Source organism: Zophobas morio, unplaced genomic scaffold, assembly GCF_036711695.1.
Source record: "Zophobas morio isolate AGI-343-1 ecotype UQ-CSIRO unplaced genomic scaffold, CSIRO_AGI_Zmor_V1 ptg000409l, whole genome shotgun sequence".
NCBI classification, from domain to species: domain Eukaryota; kingdom Metazoa; phylum Arthropoda; class Insecta; order Coleoptera; family Tenebrionidae; genus Zophobas; species Zophobas morio.
The window spans coordinates 40,557-60,834 of NW_026972513.1; positions in this window are offsets into that span (position 1 = coordinate 40,557).

Here is a 20,278-nt window from a genome sequence, read left to right on the forward strand (position 1 = left end):
AGTGTGTTTGGTGGCTCAGAACCATCAAAAAACGTTGAAATATAGTTCAAATTCAATAAAAATCGACAAAAATACAGTTTCTAGCTAAAATTTGATGGTTTCGTTGCACTTTCCGAGCCCGTAGGGTATCGGATTGGCTTAAAAGTACAAGAAAACACTTCAAAAGTGACGTTTCTGAAGAATTTTAACAGTTTTCTTGTATCTACGAACGCCAGAATGCATAAAATTGACCTAAACGTCTCCTTTTCCTATTCTGAGTCGATTCTGCATGCTTTAAGTGTGTTTGGTGGCTCAGAACCATCAAAAAACGTTGAAATATAGTTCAAATTCAATAAAAATCGACAAAAATACAGTTTCTAGCTAAAATTTGATGGTTTCGTTGCACTTTCCGAGCCCGTAGGGTATCTGATTGGCTTAAAAGTACAAGAAAACACTTCAAAAGTGACGTTTCTGAAGAATTTTAACAGTTTTCTTGTATCTACGAACGCCAGAATGCATAAAATTGACCTAAACGTCTCCTTTTCCTATTCTGAGTCGATTCTGCATGCTTTAAGTATGTTTAGTGGCTCAGAACCATCAAAAAACGTTGAAATATAGTTCAAATTCAATAAAAATCGACAAAAATACAGTTTCTAGCTAAAATTTGATGGTTTCGTTGCACTTTCCGAGCCCGTTGGGTATCTGATTGGCTTAAAAGTACAAGAAAACACTTCAAAAGTGACGTTTCTGAAGAATTTTAACAGTTTTCTTGTATCTACGAACGCCAGAATGCATAAAATTGACCTAAACGTCTCCTTTTCCTATTCTGAGTCGATTCTGCATGCTTTAAGTGTGTTTGGTGGCTCAGAACCATCAAAAAACGTTGAAATATAGTTCAAATTCAATAAAAATCGACAAAAATACAGTTTCTAGCTAAAATTTGATGGTTTCGTTGCATTTTCCGAGCCCGTAGGGTATCTGATTGGCTTAAAAGTACAAGAAAACACTTCAAAAGTGACGTTTCTGAAGAATTTTAACAGTTTTCTTGTATCTACGAACGCCAGAATGCATAAAATTGACCTAAACGTCTCCTTTTCCTATTCTGAGTCGATTCTGCATGCTTTAAGTGTGTTTGGTGGCTCAGAACCATCAAAAAACGTTGAAATATAGTTCAAATTCAATAAAAATCGACAAAAATACAGTTTCTAGCTAAAATTTGATGGTTTCGTTGCACTTTCCGAGCCCGTAGGGTATCTGATTGGCTTAAAAGTACAAGAAAACACTTCAAAAGTGACGTTTCTGAAGAATTTTAACAGTTTTCTTGTATCTACGAACGCCAGAATGCATAAAATTGACCTAAACGTCTCCTTTTCCTATTCTGAGTCGATTCTGCATGCTTTAAGTGTGTTTGGTGGCTCAGAACCATCAAAAAACGTTGAAATATAGTTTAAATTCAATAAAAATCGACAAAAATACAGTTTCTAGCTAAAATTTGATGGTTTCGTTGCACTTTCCGAGCCCGTAGGGTATCAGATTGGCTTAAAAGTACAAGAAAACACTTCAAAAGTGACGTTTCTGAAGAATTTTAACAGTTTTCTTGTATCTACGAACGCCAGAATGCATAAAATTGACCTAAACGTCTCCTTTTCCTATTCTGAGTCGATTCTGCATGCTTTAAGTGTGTTTGGTGGCTCAGAACCATCAAAAAACGTTGAAATATAGTTCAAATTCAATAAAAATCGACAAAAATACAGTTTCTAGCTAAAATTTGATGGTTTCGTTGCACTTTCCGAGCCCGTAGGGTATCTGATTGGCTTAAAAGTACAAGAAAACACTTCAAAAGTGACGTTTCTGAAGAATTTTAACAGTTTTCTTGTATCTACGAACGCCAGAATGCATAAAATTGACCTAAACGTCTCCTTTTCCTATTCTGAGTCGATTCTGCATGCTTTAAGTGTGTTTGGTGGCTCAGAACCATCAAAAAACGTTGAAATATAGTTCAAATTCAATAAAAATCGACAAAAATACAGTTTCTAGCTAAAATTTGATGGTTTCGTTGCACTTTCCGAGCCCGTAGGGTATCTGATTGGCTTAAAAGTACAAGAAAACACTTCAAAAGTGACGTTTCTGAAGAATTTTAACAGTTTTCTTGTATCTACGAACGCCAGAATGCATAAAATTGACCTAAACGTCTCCTTTTCCTATTCTGAGTCGATTCTGCATGCTTTAAGTGTGTTTGGTGGCTCAGAACCATCAAAAAACGTTGAAATATAGTTCAAATTCAATAAAAATCGACAAAAATACAGTTTCTAGCTAAAATTTGATGATTTCGTTGCACTTTCCGAGCCCGTAGGGTATCTGATTGGCTTAAAAGTACAAGAAAACACTTCAGAAGTGACGTTTCTGAAGAATTTTAACAGTTTTCTTGTATCTACGAACGCCAGAATGCATAAAATTGACCTAAACGTCTCCTTTTCCTATTCTGAGTCGATTCTGCATGCTTTAAGTGTGTTTGGTGGCTCAGAACCATCAAAAAACGTTGAAATATAGTTCAAATTCAATAAAAATCGACAAAAATACAGTTTCTAGCTAAAATTTGATGGTTTCGTTGCACTTTCCGAGCCCGTAGGGTATCTGATTGGCTTAAAAGTACAAGAAAACACTTCAAAAGTGACGTTTCTGAAGAATTTTAACAGTTTTCTTGTATCTACGAACGCCAGAATGCATAAAATTGACCTAAACGTCTCCTTTTCCTATTCTGAGTCGATTCTGCATGCTTTAAGTGTGTTTTGTGGCTCAGAACCATCAAAAAACGTTGAAATATAGTTCAAATTCAATAAAAATCGACAAAAATACAGTTTCTAGCTAAAATTTGATGGTTTCGTTGCACTTTCCGAGCCCGTAGGGTATCTGATTGGCTTAAAAGTACAAGAAAACACTTCAGAAGTGACGTTTCTGAAGAATTTTAACAGTTTTCTTGTATCCACGAACGCCAGAATGCATAAAATTGACCTAAACGTCTCCTTTTCCTATTCTGAGTCGATTCTGCATGCTTTAAGTGTGTTTGGTGGCTCAGAACCATCAAAAAACGTTGAAATATAGTTCAAATTCAATAAAAATCGACAAAAATACAGTTTCTAGCTAAAATTTGATGGTTTCGTTGCACTTTCCGAGCCCGTAGGGTATCTGATTGGCTTAAAAGTACAAGAAAACACTTCAAAAGTGACGTTTCTGAAGAATTTTAACAGTTTTCTTGTATCTACGAACGCCAGAATGCATAAAATTGACCTAAACGTCTCCTTTTCCTATTCTGAGTCGATTCTGCATGCTTTAAGTGTGTTTGGTGGCTCAGAACCATCAAAAAACGTTGAAATATAGTTCAAATTCAATAAAAATCGACAAAAATACAGTTTCTAGCTAAAATTTGATGGTTTCGTTGCACTTTCCGAGCCCGTAGGGTATCTGATTGGCTTAAAAGTACAAGAAAACACTTCAAAAGTGACGTTTCTGAAGAATTTTAACAGTTTTCTTCTATCTACGAACGCCAGATTGCATAAAATTGACCTAAACGTCTCCTTTTCCTATTCTGAGTCGATTCTGCATGCTTTAAGTGTGTTTGGTGGCTCAGAACCATCAAAAAACGTTGAAATATAGTTCAAATTCAATAAAAATCGACAAAAATACAGTTTCTAGCTAAAATTTGATGGTTTCGTTGCACTTTCCGAGCCCGTAGGGTATCTGATTGGCTTAAAATGTACAAGAAAACACTTCAAAAGTGACGTTTCTGAAGAATTTTAACAGTTTTCTTGTATCTACGAACGCCAGAATGCATAAAAATTGACCTAAACGTCTCCTTTTCCTATTCTGAGTCGATTCTGCATGCTTTAAGTGTGTTTGGTGGCTCAGAACCATCAAAAAACGTTGAAATATAGTTCAAATTCAATAAAAATCGACAAAAATACAGTTTCTAGCTAAAATTTGATGGTTTCGTTGCACTTTCCGAGCCCGTAGGGTATCTGATTGGCTTAAAAGTACAAGAAAACACTTCAAAAGTGACGTTTCTGAAGAATTTTAACAGTTTTCTTGTATCTACGAACGCCAGAATGCATAAAATTGACCTAAACGTCTCCGTTTCCTATTCTGAGTCGATTCTGCATGCTTCAAGTGTGTTTGGTGGCTCAGAACCATCAAAAAACGTTGAAATATAGGTCAAATTCAATAAAAATCGACAAAAATACAGTTTCTAGCTAAAATTTGATGGTTTCGTTGCACTTTCCGAGCCCGTTGGGTATCTGATTGGCTTAAAACTACAAGAAAACACTTCAAAAGTGACGTTTCTGAAGAATTTTAACAGTTTTCTTGTATCTACGAACGCCAGAATGCATAAAATTGACCTAAACGTCTCCTTTTCCTATTCTGAGTCGATTCTGCATGCTTCAAGTGTGTTTGGTGGCTCAGAACCATCAAAAAACGTTGAAATATAGGTCAAATTCAATAAAAATCGACAAAAATACAGTTTCTAGCTAAAATTTGATGGTTTCGTTGCACTTTCCGAGCCCGTAGGGTATCTGATTGGCTTAAAAGTACAAGAAAACACTTCAAAAGTGACGTTTCTGAAGAATTTTAACAGTTTTCTTGTATCTACGAACGCCAGAATGCATAAAATTGACCTAAACGTCTCCTTTTCCTATTCTGAGTCGATTCTGCATGCTTTAAGTGTGTTTGGTGGCTCAGAACCATCAAAAAACGTTGAAATATAGTTCAAATTCAATAAAAATCGACAAAAATACAGTTTCTAGCTAAAATTTGATGGTTTCGTTGCACTTTCCGAGCCCGTAGGGTATCTGATTGGCTTAAAAGTACAAGAAAACACTTCAAAAGTGACGTTTCTGAAGAATTTTAACAGTTTTCTTGTATCTACGAACGCCAGAATGCATAAAATTGACCTAAACGTCTCCTTTTCCTATTCTGAGTCGATTCTGCATGCTTTAAGTGTGTTTGGTGGCTCAGAACCATCAAAAAACGTTGAAATATAGTTCAAATTCAATAAAAATCGACAAAAATACAGTTTCTAGCTAAAATTTGATGGTTTCGTTGCACTTTCCGAGCCCGTAGGGTATCTGATTGGCTTAAAAGTACAAGAAAACACTTCAAAAGTGACCTTTCTGAAGAATTTTAACAGTTTTCTTGCATCTACGAACGCCAGAATGCATAAAATTGACCTAAACGTCTCCTTTTCCTATTCTGAGTCGATTCTGCATGCTTTAAGTGTGTTTGGTGGCTCAGAACCATCAAAAAATGTTGAAATATAGTTCAAATTCAATAAAAATCGACAAAAATACAGTTTCTAGCTAAAATTTGATGGTTTCGTTGCACTTTCCGAGCCCGTAGGGTATCTGATTGGCTTAAAAGTACAAGAAAACACTTCAAAAGTGACGTTTCTGAAGAATTTTAACAGTTTTCTTGTATCTACGAACGCCAGAATGCATAAATTTGACCTAAACGTCTCCTTTTCCTATTCTGAGTCGATTCTGCATGCTTTAAGTGTGTTTGGTGGCTCAGAACCATCAAAAAACTTTGAAATATAGTTCAAATTCAATAAAAATCGACAAAAATACAGTTTCTAGCTAAAATTTGATAGTTTCGTTGCACTTTCCGAGCCCGTAGGGTATCTGATTGGCTTAAAAGTACAAGAAAACACTTCAAAAGTGACGTTTCTGAAGAATTTTAACAGTTTTCTTGTATCTACGAACGCCAGAATGCATAAAATTGACCTAAACGTCTCCTTTTCCTATTCTGAGTCGATTCTGCATGCTTTAAGTGTGTTTGGTGGCTCAGAACCATCAAAAAACGTTGAAATATAGTTCAAATTCAATAAAAATCGACAAAAATACAGTTTCTAGCTAAAATTTGATGGTTTCGTTGCACTTTCCGAGCCCGTAGGGTATCTGATTGGCTTAAAAGTACAAGAAAACACTTCAAAAGTGACGTTTCTGAAGAATTTTAACAGTTTTCTTGTATCTACGAACGCCAGAATGCATAAAATTGACCTAAACGTCTCCTTTTCCTATTCTGAGTCGATTCTGCATGCTTTAAGTGTGTTTGGTGGCTCAGAACCATCAAAAAACGTTGAAATATAGTTCAAATTCAATAAAAATCGACAAAAATACAGTTTCTAGCTAAAATTTGATGGTTTCGTTGCACTTTCCGAGCCCGTAGGGTATCTGATTGGCTTAAAAGTACAAGAAAACACTTCAAAAGTGACGTTTCTGAAGAATTTTAACAGTTTTCTTGTATCTACGAACGCCAGAATGCATAAAATTGACCTAAACGTCTCCTTTTCCTATTCTGAGTCGATTCTGCATGCTTTAAGTGTGTTTGGTGGCTCAGAACCATCAAAAAACGTTGAAATATAGTTCAAATTCAATAAAAATCGACAAAAATACAGTTTCTAGCTAAAATTTGATGGTTTCGTTGCACTTTCCGAGCCCGTAGGGTATCTGATTGGCTTAAAAGGACAAGAAAACACTTCAAAAGTGACGTTCCTGAAGAATTTTAACAGTTTTCTTGTATCTACGAACGCCAGAATGCATAAAATTGACCTAAACGTCTCCTTTTCCTATTCTGAGTCGATTCTGCATGCTTTAAGTGTGTTTGGTGGCTCAGAACCATCAAAAAACGTTGAAATATAGTTCAAATTCAATAAAAATCGACAAAAATACAGTTTCTAGCTAAAATTTGATGGTTTCGTTGCACTTTCCGAGCCCGTAGGGTATCTGATTGGCTTAAAAGTACAAGAAAACACTTCAAATTGACGTTTCTGAAGAATTTTAACAGTTTTCTTGTACCTACGAACGCCAGAATGCATAAAATTGACCTAAACGTCTCCTTTTCCTATTCTGAGTCGATTCTGCATGCTTTAAGTGTGTTTGGTGGCTCAGAACCATCAAAAAATGTTGAAATATAGTTCAAATTCAATAAAAATCGACAAAAATACAGTTTCTAGCTAAAATTTGATGGTTTCGTTGCACTTTCCGAGCCCGTAGGGTATCTGATTGGCTTAAAAGTACAAGAAAACACTTCAAAAGTGACGTTTCTGAAGAATTTTAACAGTTTTCTTGTATCTACGAACGCCAGAATGCATAAATTTGACCTAAACGTCTCCTTTTCCTATTCTGAGTCGATTCTGCATGCTTTAAGTGTGTTTGGTGGCTCAGAACCATCAAAAAACTTTGAAATATAGTTCAAATTCAATAAAAATCGACAAAAATACAGTTTCTAGCTAAAATTTGATGGTTTCGTTGCACTTTCCGAGCCCGTAGGGTATCTGATTGGCTTAAAAGTACAAGAAAACACTTCAAAAGTGACGTTTCTGAAGAATTTTAACAGTTTTCTTGTATCTACGAACGCCAGAATGCATAAAATTGACCTAAACGTCTCCTTTTCCTATTCTGAGTCGATTCTGCATGCCTTAAGTGTGTTTGGTGGCTCAGAACCATCAAAAAACGTTGAAATATAGTTCAAATTCAATAAAAATCGACAAAAATACAGTTTCTAGCTAAAATTTGATGGTTTCGTTGCACTTTCCGAGCCCGTAGGGTATCTGATTGGCTTAAAAGTACAAGAAAACACTTCAAAAGTGACGTTTCTGAAGAATTTTAACAGTTTTCTTGTATCTACGAACGCCAGAATGCATAAAATTGACCTAAACGTCTCCTTTTCCTATTCTGAGTCGATTCTGCATGCTTTAAGTGTGTTTGGTGGCTCAGAACCATCAAAAAACTTTGAAATATAGTTCAAATTCAATAAAAATCGACAAAAATACAGTTTCTAGCTAAAATTTGATGGTTTCGTTGCACTTTCCGAGCCCGTAGGGTGTCTGATTGGCTTAAAAGTACAAGAAAACACTTCAAAAGTGACGTTTCTGAAGAATTTTAACAGTTTTCTTGTATCTACGAACGCCAGAATGCATAAAATTGACCTAAACGTCTCCTTTTCCTATTCTGAGTCGATTCTGCATGCTTTAAGTGTGTTTGGTTGCTCAGAACCATCAAAAAACTTTGAAATATAGTTCAAATTCAATAAAAATCAACAAAAATACAGTTTCTAGCTAAAATTTGATGGTTTCGTTGCACTTTCCGAGCCCGTAGGGTATCTGATTGGCTTAAAAGTACAAGAAAACACTTCAAAAGTGACGTTTCTGAAGAATTTTAACAGTTTTCTTGTATCTACGAACGCCAGAATGCATAAAATTGACCTAAACGTCTCCTTTTCCTATTCTGAGTCGATTCTGCATGCTTTAAGTGTGTTTGGTGGCTCAGAACCATCAAAAAACGTTGAAATATAGTTCAAATTCAATAAAAATCGACAAAAATACAGTTTCTAGCTAAAATTTGATGGTTTCGTTGCACTTTCCGAGCCCGTAGGGTATCTGATTGGCTTAAAAGTACAAGAAAACACTTCAAAAGTGACGTTTCTGAAGAATTTTAACAGTTTTCTTGTATCTACGAACGCCAGAATGCATAAAATTGACCTAAACGTCTCCTTTTACTATTCTGAGTCGATTCTGCATGCTTTAAGTGTGTTTGGTGGCTCAGAACCATCAAAAAACGTTGAAATATAGTTCAAATTCAATAAAAATCGACAAAAATACAGTTTCTAGCTAAAATTTGATGGTTTCGTTGCACTTTCCGAGCCCGTAGGGTATCTGATTGGCTTAAAAGTACAAGAAAACACTTCAAAAGTGACGTTTCTGAAGAATTTTAACAGTTTTCTTGTATCTACGAACGCCAGAATGCATAAAATTGACCTAAACGTCTCCTTTTCCTATTCTGAGTCGATTCTGCATGCTTTAAGTGTGTTTGGTGGCTCAGAACCATCAAAAAACGTTGAAATATAGTTCAAATTCAATAAAAATCGACAAAAATACAGTTTCTAGCTAAAATTTGATGGTTTCGTTGCACTTTCCGAGCCCGTTGGGTATCTGATTGGCTTAAAAGTACAAGAAAACACTTCAAAAGTGACGTTTCTGAAGAATTTTAACAGTTTTCTTGTATCTACGAACGCCAGAATGCATAAAATTGACCTAAACGTCTCCTTTTCCTACTCTGAGTCGATTCTGCATGCTTTAAGTGTGTTTGGTGGCTCAGAACCATCAAAAAACGTTGAAATATAGTTCAAATTCAATAAAAATCGACAAAAATACAGTTTCTAGCTAAAATTTGATGGTTTCGTTGCACTTTCCGAGCCCGTAGGATATCTGATTGGCTTAAAAGTACAAGAAAACACTTCAAAAGGGACGTTTCTGAAGAATTTTAACAGTTTTCTTGTATCTACGAACGCCAGAATGCATAAAATTGACCTAAACGTCTCCTTTTCCTATTCTGAGTCGATTCTGCATGCTTTAAGTGTGTTTGGTGGCTCAGAACCATCAAAAAACGTTGAAATATAGTTCAAATTCAATAAAAATCGATAAAAATACAGTTTCTAGCTAAAATTTGATGGTTTCGTTGCACTTTCCGAGCCCGTAGGGTATCTGATTGGCTTAAAAGTACAAGAAAACACTTCAAAAGTGACGTTTCTGAAGAATTTTAACAGTTTTCTTGAATCTACGAACGCCAGAATGCATAAAATTGACCTAAACGTCTCCTTTTCCTATTCTGAGTCGATTCTGCATGCTTTAAGTGTGTTTGGTGGCTCAGAACCATCAAAAAACGTTGAAATATAGTTCAAATTCAATAAAAATCGACAAAAATACAGTTTCTAGCTAAAATTTGATGGTTTCGTTGCACTTTCCGAGCCCGTAGGGTATCTGATTGGCTTAAAAGTACAAGAAAACACTTCAAAAGTGAAGTTTCTGAAGAATTTTAACAGTTTTCTTGTATCTACGGACGCCAGAATGCATAAAATTGACCTAAACGTCTCCTTTTCCTATTCTGAGTCGATTCTGCATGCTTTAAGTGTGTTTGGTGGCTCAGAACCATCAAAAAACGTTGAAATATAGTTCAAATTCAATAAAAATCGACAAAAATACAGTTTCTAGCTAAAATTTGATGGTTTCGTTGCACTTTCCGAGCCCGTAGGGTAGCTGATTGGCTTAAAAGTACAAGAAAACACTTCAAAAGTGACGTTTCTGAAGAATTTTAACAGTTTTCTTGTATCTACGAACCCCAGAATGCATAAAATTGACCTAAACGTCTCCTTTTCCTATTCTGAGTCGATTCTGCATGCTTTAAGTGTGTTTGGTGGCTCAGAACCATCAAAAAACGTTGAAATATAGTTCAAATTCAATAAAAATCGACAAAAATACAGTTTCTAGCTAAAATTTGATGGTTTCGTTGCACTTTCCGAGCCCGTGGGGTATCTGATTGGCTTAAAAGTACAAGAAAACGCTTCAAAAGTGACGTTTCTGAAGAATTTTAACAGTTTTCTTGTATCTACGAACGCCAGAATGCATAAAATTGACCTAAACGTCTCCTTTTCCTATTCTGAGTCGATTCTGCATGCTTTAAGTGTGTTTGGTGGCTCAGAACCATCAAAAAACGTTGAAATATAGTTCAAATTCAATAAAAATCGACAAAAATACAGTTTCTAGCTAAAATTTGATGGTTTCGTTGCACTTTCCGAGCCCGTAGGGTATCTGATTGGCTTAAAAGTACAAGAAAACACTTCAAAAGTGACGTTTCTGAAGAATTTTAACAGTTTTCTTGTATCTACGAACGCCAGAATGCATAAAATTGACCTAAACGTCTCCTTTTCCTATTCTGAGTCGATTCTGCATGCTTTAAGTGTGTTTGGTGGCTCAGAACCATCAAAAAACGTTGAAATATAGTTCAAATTCAATAAAAATCGACAAAAATACAGTTTCTAGCTAAAATTTGATGGTTTCGTTCCACTTTCCGAGCCCGTTGGGTATCTGATTGGCTTAAAAGTACAAGAAAACACTTCAAAAGTGACGTTTCTGAAGAATTTTAACAGTTTTCTTGTATCTACGAACGCCAGAATGCATAAAATTGACCTAAACGTCTCCTTTTCCTATTCTGAGTCGATTCTGCATGCTTTAAGTGTGTTTGGTGGCTCAGAACCATCAAAAAACGTTGAAATATAGTTCAAATTCAATAAAAATCGACAAAAATACAGTTTCTAGCTAAAATTTGATGGTTTCGTTGCACTTTCCGAGCCCGTCGGGTATCTGATTGGCTTAAAAGTACAAGAAAACACTTCAAAAGTGACGTTTCTGAAGAATTTTAACAGTTTTCTTGTATCTACGAACGCCAGAATGCATAAAATTGACCTAAACGTCTCCTTTTCCTATTCTGAGTCGATTCTGCATGCTTTAAGTGTGTTTGGTGGCTCAGAACCATCAAAAAACGTTGAAATATAGTTCAAATTCAATAAAAATCGACAAAAATACAGTTTCTAGCTAAAATTTGATGGTTTCGTTGCACTTTCCGAGCCCGTAGGGTATCTGATTGGCTTAAAAGTACAAGAAAACACTTCAAAAGTGACGTTTCTGAAGAATTTTAACAGTTTTCTTGTATCTACGAACGCCAGAATGCATAAAATTGACCTAAACGTCTCCTTTTCCTATTCTGAGTCGATTCTGCATGCTTTAAGTGTGTTTGGTGGCTCAGAACCATCAAAAAACGTTGAAATTTAGTTCAAATTCAATAAAAATCGACAAAAATACAGTTTCTAGCTAAAATTTGATGGTTTCGTTGCACTTTCCGAGCCCGTAGGGTATCTGATTGGCTTAAAAGTACAAGAAAACACTTCAAAAGTGACGTTTCTGAAGAATTTTAACAGTTTTCTTGTATCTACGAACGCCAGAATGCATAAAATTGACCTAAACGTCTCCTTTTCCTATTCTGAGTCGTTTCTGCATGCTTTAAGTGTGTTTGGTGGCTCAGAACCATCAAAAAACGTTGAAATATAGTTCAAATTCAATAAAAATCGACAAAAATACAGTTTCTAGCTAAAATTTGATGGTTTCGTTGCACTTTCCGGGCACGTAGGGTATCTGATTGGCTTAAAAGTACAAGAAAACACTTCAAAAGTGACGTTTCAGAAGAATTTTAACAGTTTTCTTGTATCTACGAACGCCAGAATGCACAAAATTGACCTAAACGTCTCCTTTTCCTATTCTGAGTCGATTCTGCATGCTTTAAGTGTGTTTGGTGGCTCAGAACCATCAAAAAACATTGAAATATAGTTCAAATTCAATAAAAATCGACAAAAATACAGTTTCTAGCTAAAATTTGATGGTTTCGTTGCACTTTCCGAGCCCGTAGGGTATCTGATTGGCTTAAAAGTACAAGAAAACACTTCAAAAGTGACGTTTCTGAAGAATTTTAACAGTTTTCTTGTATCTACGAACGCCAGAATGCATAAAATTGACCTAAACTTCTCCTTTTCCTATTCTGAGTCGATTCTGCATGCTTTAAGTGTGTTTGGTGGCTCAGAACCATCAAAAAACGTTGAAATATTGTTCAAATTCAATAAAAATCGACAAAAATACAGTTTCTAGCTAAAATTTGATGGTTTCGTTGCACTTTCCGAGCCCGTCGGGTATCTGATTGGCTTAAAAGTACAAGAAAACACTTCAAAAGTGACGTTTCTGAAGAATTTTAACAGTTTTCTTGTATCTACGAACGCCAGAATGCACAAAATTCACCTAAACGTCTCCTTTTCCTATTCTGAGTCGATTCTGCATGCTTTAAGTGTGTTTGGTGGCTCAGAACCATCAAAAAACGTTGAAATATAGTTCAAATTCAATAAAAATCGACAAAAATACAGTTTCTAGCTAAAATTTGATGGTTTCGTTGCACTTTCCGAGCCCGTTGGGTATCTGATTGGCTTAAAAGTACAAGAAAACACTTCAAAAGTGACGTTTCTGAAGAATTTTAACAGTTTTCTTGTATCTACGAACGCCAGAATGCATAAAATTGACCTAAACGTCTCCGTTTCCTATTCTGAGTCGATTCTGCATGCTTTAAGTGTGTTTGGTGGCTCAGAACCATCAAAAAACGTTGAAATATAGTTCAAATTCAATAAAAATCGACAAAAATACAGTTTCTAGCTAAAATTTGATGGTTTCGTTGCACTTTCCGAGCCCGTAGGGTATCTGATTGGCTTAAAAGTACAAGAAAACACTTCAAAAGTGACGTTTCTGAAGAATTTTAACAGTTTTCTTGTATCTACGAACGCCAGAATGTATAAAATTGACCTAAACGTCTCCTTTTCCTATTCTGAGTCGATTCTGCATGCTTTAAGTGTGTTTGGTGGCTCAGAACCATCAAAAAACGTTGAAATATAGTTCAAATTCAATAAAAATCGACAAAAATACAGTTTCTAGCTAAAATTTGATGGTTTTGTTGCACTTTCCGAGCCCGTAGGGTATCTGATTGGCTTAAAAGTACAAGAAAACACTTCAAAAGTGACGTTTCTAAAGAATTTTAACAGTTTTCTTGTATCTACGAACGCCAGAATGCATAAAATTGACCTAAACGTCTCCTTTTCCTATTCTGAGTCGATTCTGCATGCTTTAAGTGTGTTTGGTGGCTCAGAACCATCAAAAAACGTTGAAATATAGTTCAAATTCAATAAAAATCGACAAAAATACAGTTTCTAGCTAAAATTTGATGGTTTCGTTGCACTTTCCGAGCCCGTAGGGTATCTGATTGGCTTAAAAGTACAAGAAAACACTTCAAAAGTGACGTTTCTGAAGAATTTTAACAGTTTTCTTGTATCTACGAACGCCAGAATGCATAAAATTGACCTAAACGTCTCCTTTTCCTATTCTGAGTCGATTCTGCATTCTTTAAGTGTGTTTGGTGGCTCAGAACCATCAAAAAACGTTGAAATATAATTCAAATTCAATAAAAATCGACAAAAATACAGTTTCTAGCTAAAATTTGATGGTTTCGTTACACTTTCCGAGCCCGTAGGGTATCTGATTGGCTTAAAAGTACAAGAAAACACTTCAAAAGTGACGTTTCTGAAAAATTTTAACAGTTTTCTTGTATCTACGAACGCCAGAATGCATAAAATTGACCTAAACGTCTCCTTTTCCTATTCTGAGTCGAATCTGCATGCTTTAAGTGTGTTTGGTGGCTCAGAACCATCAAAAAACGTTGAAATATAGTTCAAATTCAATAAAAATCGACAAAAATACAGTTTCTAGCTAAAATTTGATGGTTTCGTTGCACTTTCCGAGCCCGTAGGGTATCTGATTGGCTTAAAAGTACAAGAAAACACTTCAAAAGTGACGTTTCTGAAGAATTTTAACAGTTTTCTTGTATCTACGAACGCCAGAATGCATAAAATTGATCTAAACGTCTCCTTTTCCTATTCTGAGTCGATTCTGCATGCTTTAAGTGTGTTTGGTGGCTCAGAACCATCAAAAAACGTTGAAATATAGTTCAAATTCAATAAAAATCGACAAAAATACAGTTTCTAGCTAAAATTTGATGGTTTCGTTGCACTTTCCGAGCCCGTAGGGTATCTGATTGGCTTAAAAGTACAAGAAAACACTTCAAAAGTGACGTTTCTGAAGAATTTTAACAGTTTTCTTGTATCTACGAACGCCAGAATGCATAAAATTGACCTAAACGTCTCCTTTTCCTATTCTGAGTCGATTCTGCATGCTTTAAGTGTGTTTGGTGGCTCAGAACCATCAAAAAACGTTGAAATATAGTTCAAATTCAATAAAAATCGACAAAAATACAGTTTCTAGCTAAAATTTGATGGTTTCGTTGCACTTTCCGAGCCCGTAGGGTATCTGATTGGCTTAAAAGTACAAGAAAACACTTCAAAAGTGACGTTTCTGAAGAATTTTAACAGTTTTCTTGTATCTACGAACGCCAGAATGCATAAAATTGACCTAAACGTCTCCTTTTCCCATTCTGAGTCGATTCTGCATGCTTTAAGTGTGTTTGGTGGCTCAGAACCATCAAAAAACGTTGAAATATAATTCAAATTCAATAAAAATCGACAAAAATACAGTTTCTAGCTAAAATTTGATGGTTTCGTTGCACTTTCCGAGCCCGTAGGGTATCTGATTGGCTTAAAAGTACAAGAAAACACTTCAAAAGTGACGTTTCTGAAGAATTTTAACAGTTTTCTTGTATCTACGAACGCCAGAATGCATAAAATTGACCTAAACGTCTCCTTTTCCTATTCTGAGTCGATTCTGCATGCTTTAAGTGTGTCTGGTGGCTCAGAACCATCAAAAAACGTTGAAATATAGTTCAAATTCAATAAAAATCGACAAAAATACAGTTTCTAGCTAAAATTTGATGGTTTCGTTGCACTTTCCGAGCCCGTAGGGTATCTGATTGGCTTAAAAGTACAAGAAAACACTTCAAAAGTGACGTTTCTGAAGAATTTTAACAGTTTTCTTGTATCTACGAACGCCAGAATGCATAAAATTTACCTAAACGTCTCCTTTTCCTATTCTGAGTCGATTCTGCATGCTTTAAGTGTGTTTGGTGGCTCAGAACCATCAAAAAACGTTGAAATATAGTTCAAATTCAATAAAAATCGACAAAAATACAGTTTCTAGCTAAAATTTGATGGTTTCGTTGCACTTTCCGAGCCCGTAGGGTATCTGATTGGCTTAAAAGTACAAGAAAACACTTCAAAAGTGACGTTTCTGAAGAATTTTAACAGTTTTCTTGTATCTACGAACGCCAGAATGCATAAAATTGACCTAAACGTCTCCTTTTCCTATTCTGAGTCGATTCTGAATGCTTTAAGTGTGTTTGGTGGCTCAGAACCATCAAAAAACGTTGAAATATAGTTCAAATTCAATAAAAATCGAGAAAAATACAGTTTCTAGCTAAAATTTGATGGTTTCGTTGCACTTTCCGAGCCCGTAGGGTATCTGATTGGCTTAAAAGTACAAGAAAACACTTCAAAAGTGACGTTTCTGAAGAATTTTAACAGTTTTCTTGTATCTACGAACGCCAGAATGCATAAAATTGACCTAAACGTCTCCTTTTCCTATTCTGAGTCGATTCTGCATGCTTTAAGTGTGTTTGGTGGCTCAGAACCATCAAAAAACGTTGAAATATAGTTCAAATTCAATAAAAATCGACAAAAATACAGTTTCTAGCTAAAATTTGATGGTTTCGTTGCACTTTCCGAGCCCGTAGGGTATCTGATTGGCTTAAAAGTACAAGAAAACACTTCAAAAGTGACGTTTCTGAAGAATTTTAACAGTTTTCTTGTATCTACGAACGCCAGAATGCATAAAATTGACCTAAACGTCTCCTTTTCCTATTCTGAGTCGATTCTGCATGCTTTAAGTGTGTTTGGTGGCTCAGAACCATCAAAAAACGTTGAAATATAGTTTAAATTCAATAAAAATCGACAAAAATACAGTTTCTAGCTAAAATTTGACGGTTTCGTTGCACTTTCCGAGCCCGTAGGGTATCTGATTGGCTTAAAAGTACAAGAAAACACTTCAAAAGTGACGTTTCTGAAGAATTTTAACAGTTTTCTTGTATCTACGAACGCCAGAATGCATAAAATTGACCTAAACGTCTCCTTTTCCTATTCTGAGTCGATTCTGCATGCTTTAAGTGTGTTTGGTGGCTCAGAACCATCAAAAAACGTTGAAATATAGTTCAAATTCAATAAAAATCGACAAAAATACAGTTTCTAGCTAAAATTTGATGGTTTCGTTGCACTTTCCGAACCCGTAGGGTATCTGATTGGCTTAAAAGTACAAGAAAACACTTCAAAAGTGACGTTTCTGAAGAATTTTAACAGTTTTCTTGTATCTACGAACGCCAGAATGCATAAAATTGACCTAAACGTCTCCTTTTCCTATTCTGAGTCGATTCTGCATGCTTTAAGTGTGTTTGGTGGCTCAGAACCATCAAAAAACGTTGAAATGTAGTTCAAATTCAATAAAAATCGACAAAAATACAGTTTCTAGCTAAAATTTGATGGTTTCGTTGCACTTTCCGAGCCCGTAGGGTATCTGATTGGCTTAAAAGTACAAGAAAACACTTCAAAAGTGACGTTTCTGAAGAATTTTAACAGTTTTCTTGTATCTACGAACGCCAGAATGCATAAAATTGACCTAAACGTCTCCTTTTCCTATTCTGATTCGATTCTGCATGCTTTAAGTGTGTTTGGTGGCTCAGAACCATCAAAAAACGTTGAAATAGAGTTCAAATTCAATAAAAATCGACAAAAATACAGTTTCTAGCTAAAATTTGATGGTTTCGTTGCACTTTCCGAACCCGTAGGGTATCTGATTGGCTTAAAAGTACAAGAAAACACTTCAAAAGTGACGTTTCTGAAGAATTTTAACAGTTTTCTTGTATCTACGAACGCCAGAATGCATAAAATTGACCTAAACGTCTCCTTTTCCTATTCTGAGTCGATTCTGCATGCTTTAAGTGTGTTTGGTGGCTCAGAACCATCAAAAAACGTTGAAATGTAGTTCAAATTCAATAAAAATCGACAAAAATACAGTTTCTAGCTAAAATTTGATGGTTTCGTTGCACTTTCCGAGCCCGTAGGGTATCTGATTGGCTTAAAAGTACAAGAAAACACTTCAAAAGTGACGTTTCTGAAGAATTTTAACAGTTTTCTTGTATCTACGAACGCCAGAATGCATAAAATTGACCTAAACGTCTCCTTTTCCTATTCTGATTCGATTCTGCATGCTTTAAGTGTGTTTGGTGGCTCAGAACCATCAAAAAACGTTGAAATAGAGTTCAAATTCAATAAAAATCGACAAAAATACAGTTTCTAGCTAAAATTTGATGGTTTCGTTGCACTTTCCGAGCCCGTAGGTTATCTGATTGGCTTAAAAGTACAAGAAAACACTTCAAAAGTGACGTTTCTGAAGAATTTTAACAGTTTTCTTGTATCTACGAACGCCAGAATGCATAAAATTGACCTAAACGTCTCCTTTTCCTATTCTGAGTCGATTCTGCATGCTTTAAGTGTGTTTGGTGGCTCAGAACCATCAAAAAACGTTGAAATATAGTTCAAATTCAATAAAAATCGACAAAAATACAGTTTCTAGCTAAAATTTGATGGTTTCGTTGCACTTTCCGAGCCCGTAGGGTATCTGATTGGCTTAAAAGTACAAGAAAACACTTCAAAAGTGACGTTTCTGAAGAATTTTAACAGTTTTCTTGTATCTACGAACGCCAGAATGCATAAAATTGACCTAAACGTCTCCTTTTCCTATTCTGAGTCGATTCTGCATGCTTTAAGTGTGTTTGGTGGCTCAGAACCATCAAAAAACGTTGAAATATAATTCAAATTCAATAAAAATCGACAAAAATACAGTTTCTAGCTAAAATTTGATGGTTTCGTTGCACTTTCCGAGCCCGTAGGGTATCTGATTGGCTTAAAAGTACAAGAAAACACTTCAAAAGTGACGTTTCTGAAGAATTTTAACAGTTTTCTTGTATCTACGAACGCCAGAATGCATAAAATTGACCTAAACGTCTCCTTTTCCTATTCTGAGTCGATTCTGCATGCTTTAAGTGTGTTTGGTGGCTCAGAACCATCAAAAAACGTTGAAATATAGTTCAAATTCAATAAAAATCGACAAAAATACAGTTTCTAGCTAAAATTTGATGGTTTCGTTGCACTTTCCGAGCCCGTAGGGTATCTGATTGGCTTAAAAGTACAAGAAAACACTTCAAAAGTGACGTTTCTGAAGAATTTTAACAGTTTTCTTGTATCTACGAACGCCAGAATGCATAAAATTGACCTAAACGTCTCCTTTTCCTATTCTGAGTCGATTCTGCATGCTTTAAGTGTGTTTGGTGGCTCAGAACCATCAAAAAACGTTGAAATATAGTTCAAATTCAATAAAAATCGACAAAAATACAGTTTCTAGCTAAAATTTGATGGTTTCGTTGCACTTTCCGAGCCCGTAGGGTATCTGATTGGCTTAAAAGTACAAGAAAACACTTCAAAAGTGACGTTTCTGAAGAATTTTAACAGTTTTCTTGTATCTACGAACGCCAGAATGCATAAAATTGACCTAAACGTCTCCTTTTCCTATTCTGAGTCGATTCTGCATGCTTTAAGTGTGTTTGGTGGCTCAGAACCATCAAAAAACGTTGAAATATAGTTCAAATTCAATAAAAATCGACAAAAATACAGTTTCTAGCTAAAATTTGATGGTTTCGTTGCACTTTCCGAGCCCGTAGGGTATCTGATTGGCTTAAAAGTACAAGAAAACACTTCAAAAGTGACGTTTCTGAAGAATTTTAACAGTTTTCTTGTATCTACGAACGCCAGAATGCATAAAATTGACCTAAACGTCTCCTTTTCCTATTCTGAGTCGATTCTGCATGCTTTAAGTGTGTTTGGTGGCTCAGAACCATCAAAAAACGTTGAAATATAGTTCAAATTCAATAAAAATCGACAAAAATACAGTTTCTAGCTAAAATTTGACGGTTTCGTTGCACTTTCCGAGCCCGTAGGGTATCTGATTGGCTTAAAAGTACAAGAAAACACTTCAAAAGTGACGTTTCTGAAGAATTTTAACAGTTTTCTTGTATCTACGAACGCCAGAATGCATAAAATTGACCTAAACGTCTCCTTTTCCTATTCTGAGTCGATTCTGCATGCTTTAAGTGTGTTTGGTGGCTCAGAACCATCAAAAAACGTTGAAATATAGTTCAAATTCAATAAAAATCGACAAAAATACAGTTTCTAGCTAAAATTTGATGGTTTCGTTGCACTTTCCGAGCCCGTAGGGTATCTGATTGGCTTAAAAGTACAAGAAAACACTTCAAAAGTGACGTTTCTGAAGAATTTTAACAGTTTTCTTGTATCTACGAACGCCAGAATGCATAAAATTGACCTAAACGTCTCCTTTTCCTATTCTGAGTCGATTCTGCATGCTTTAAGTGTGTTTGGTGGCTCAGAACCATCAAAAAACGTTGAAATATAGTTCAAATTCAATAAAAATCGACAAAAATACAGTTTCTAGCTAAAATTTGATGGTTTCGTTGCACTTTCCGAGCCCGTAGGGTATCTGGTTGGCTTAAAAGTACAAGAAAACACTTCAAAAGTGACGTTTCTGAAGAATTTTAACAGTTTTCTTGTATCTACGAACGCCAGAATTCATAAAATTGACCTAAACGTCTCCTTTTCCTATTCTGAGTCGATTCTGCATGCTTTAAGTGTGTTTGGTGGCTCAGAACCATCAAAAAACGTTGAAATATAGTTCAAATTCAATAAAAATCGACAAAAATACAGTTTCTAGCTAAAATTTGATGGTTTCGTTGCACTTTCCGAGCCCGTAGGGTAT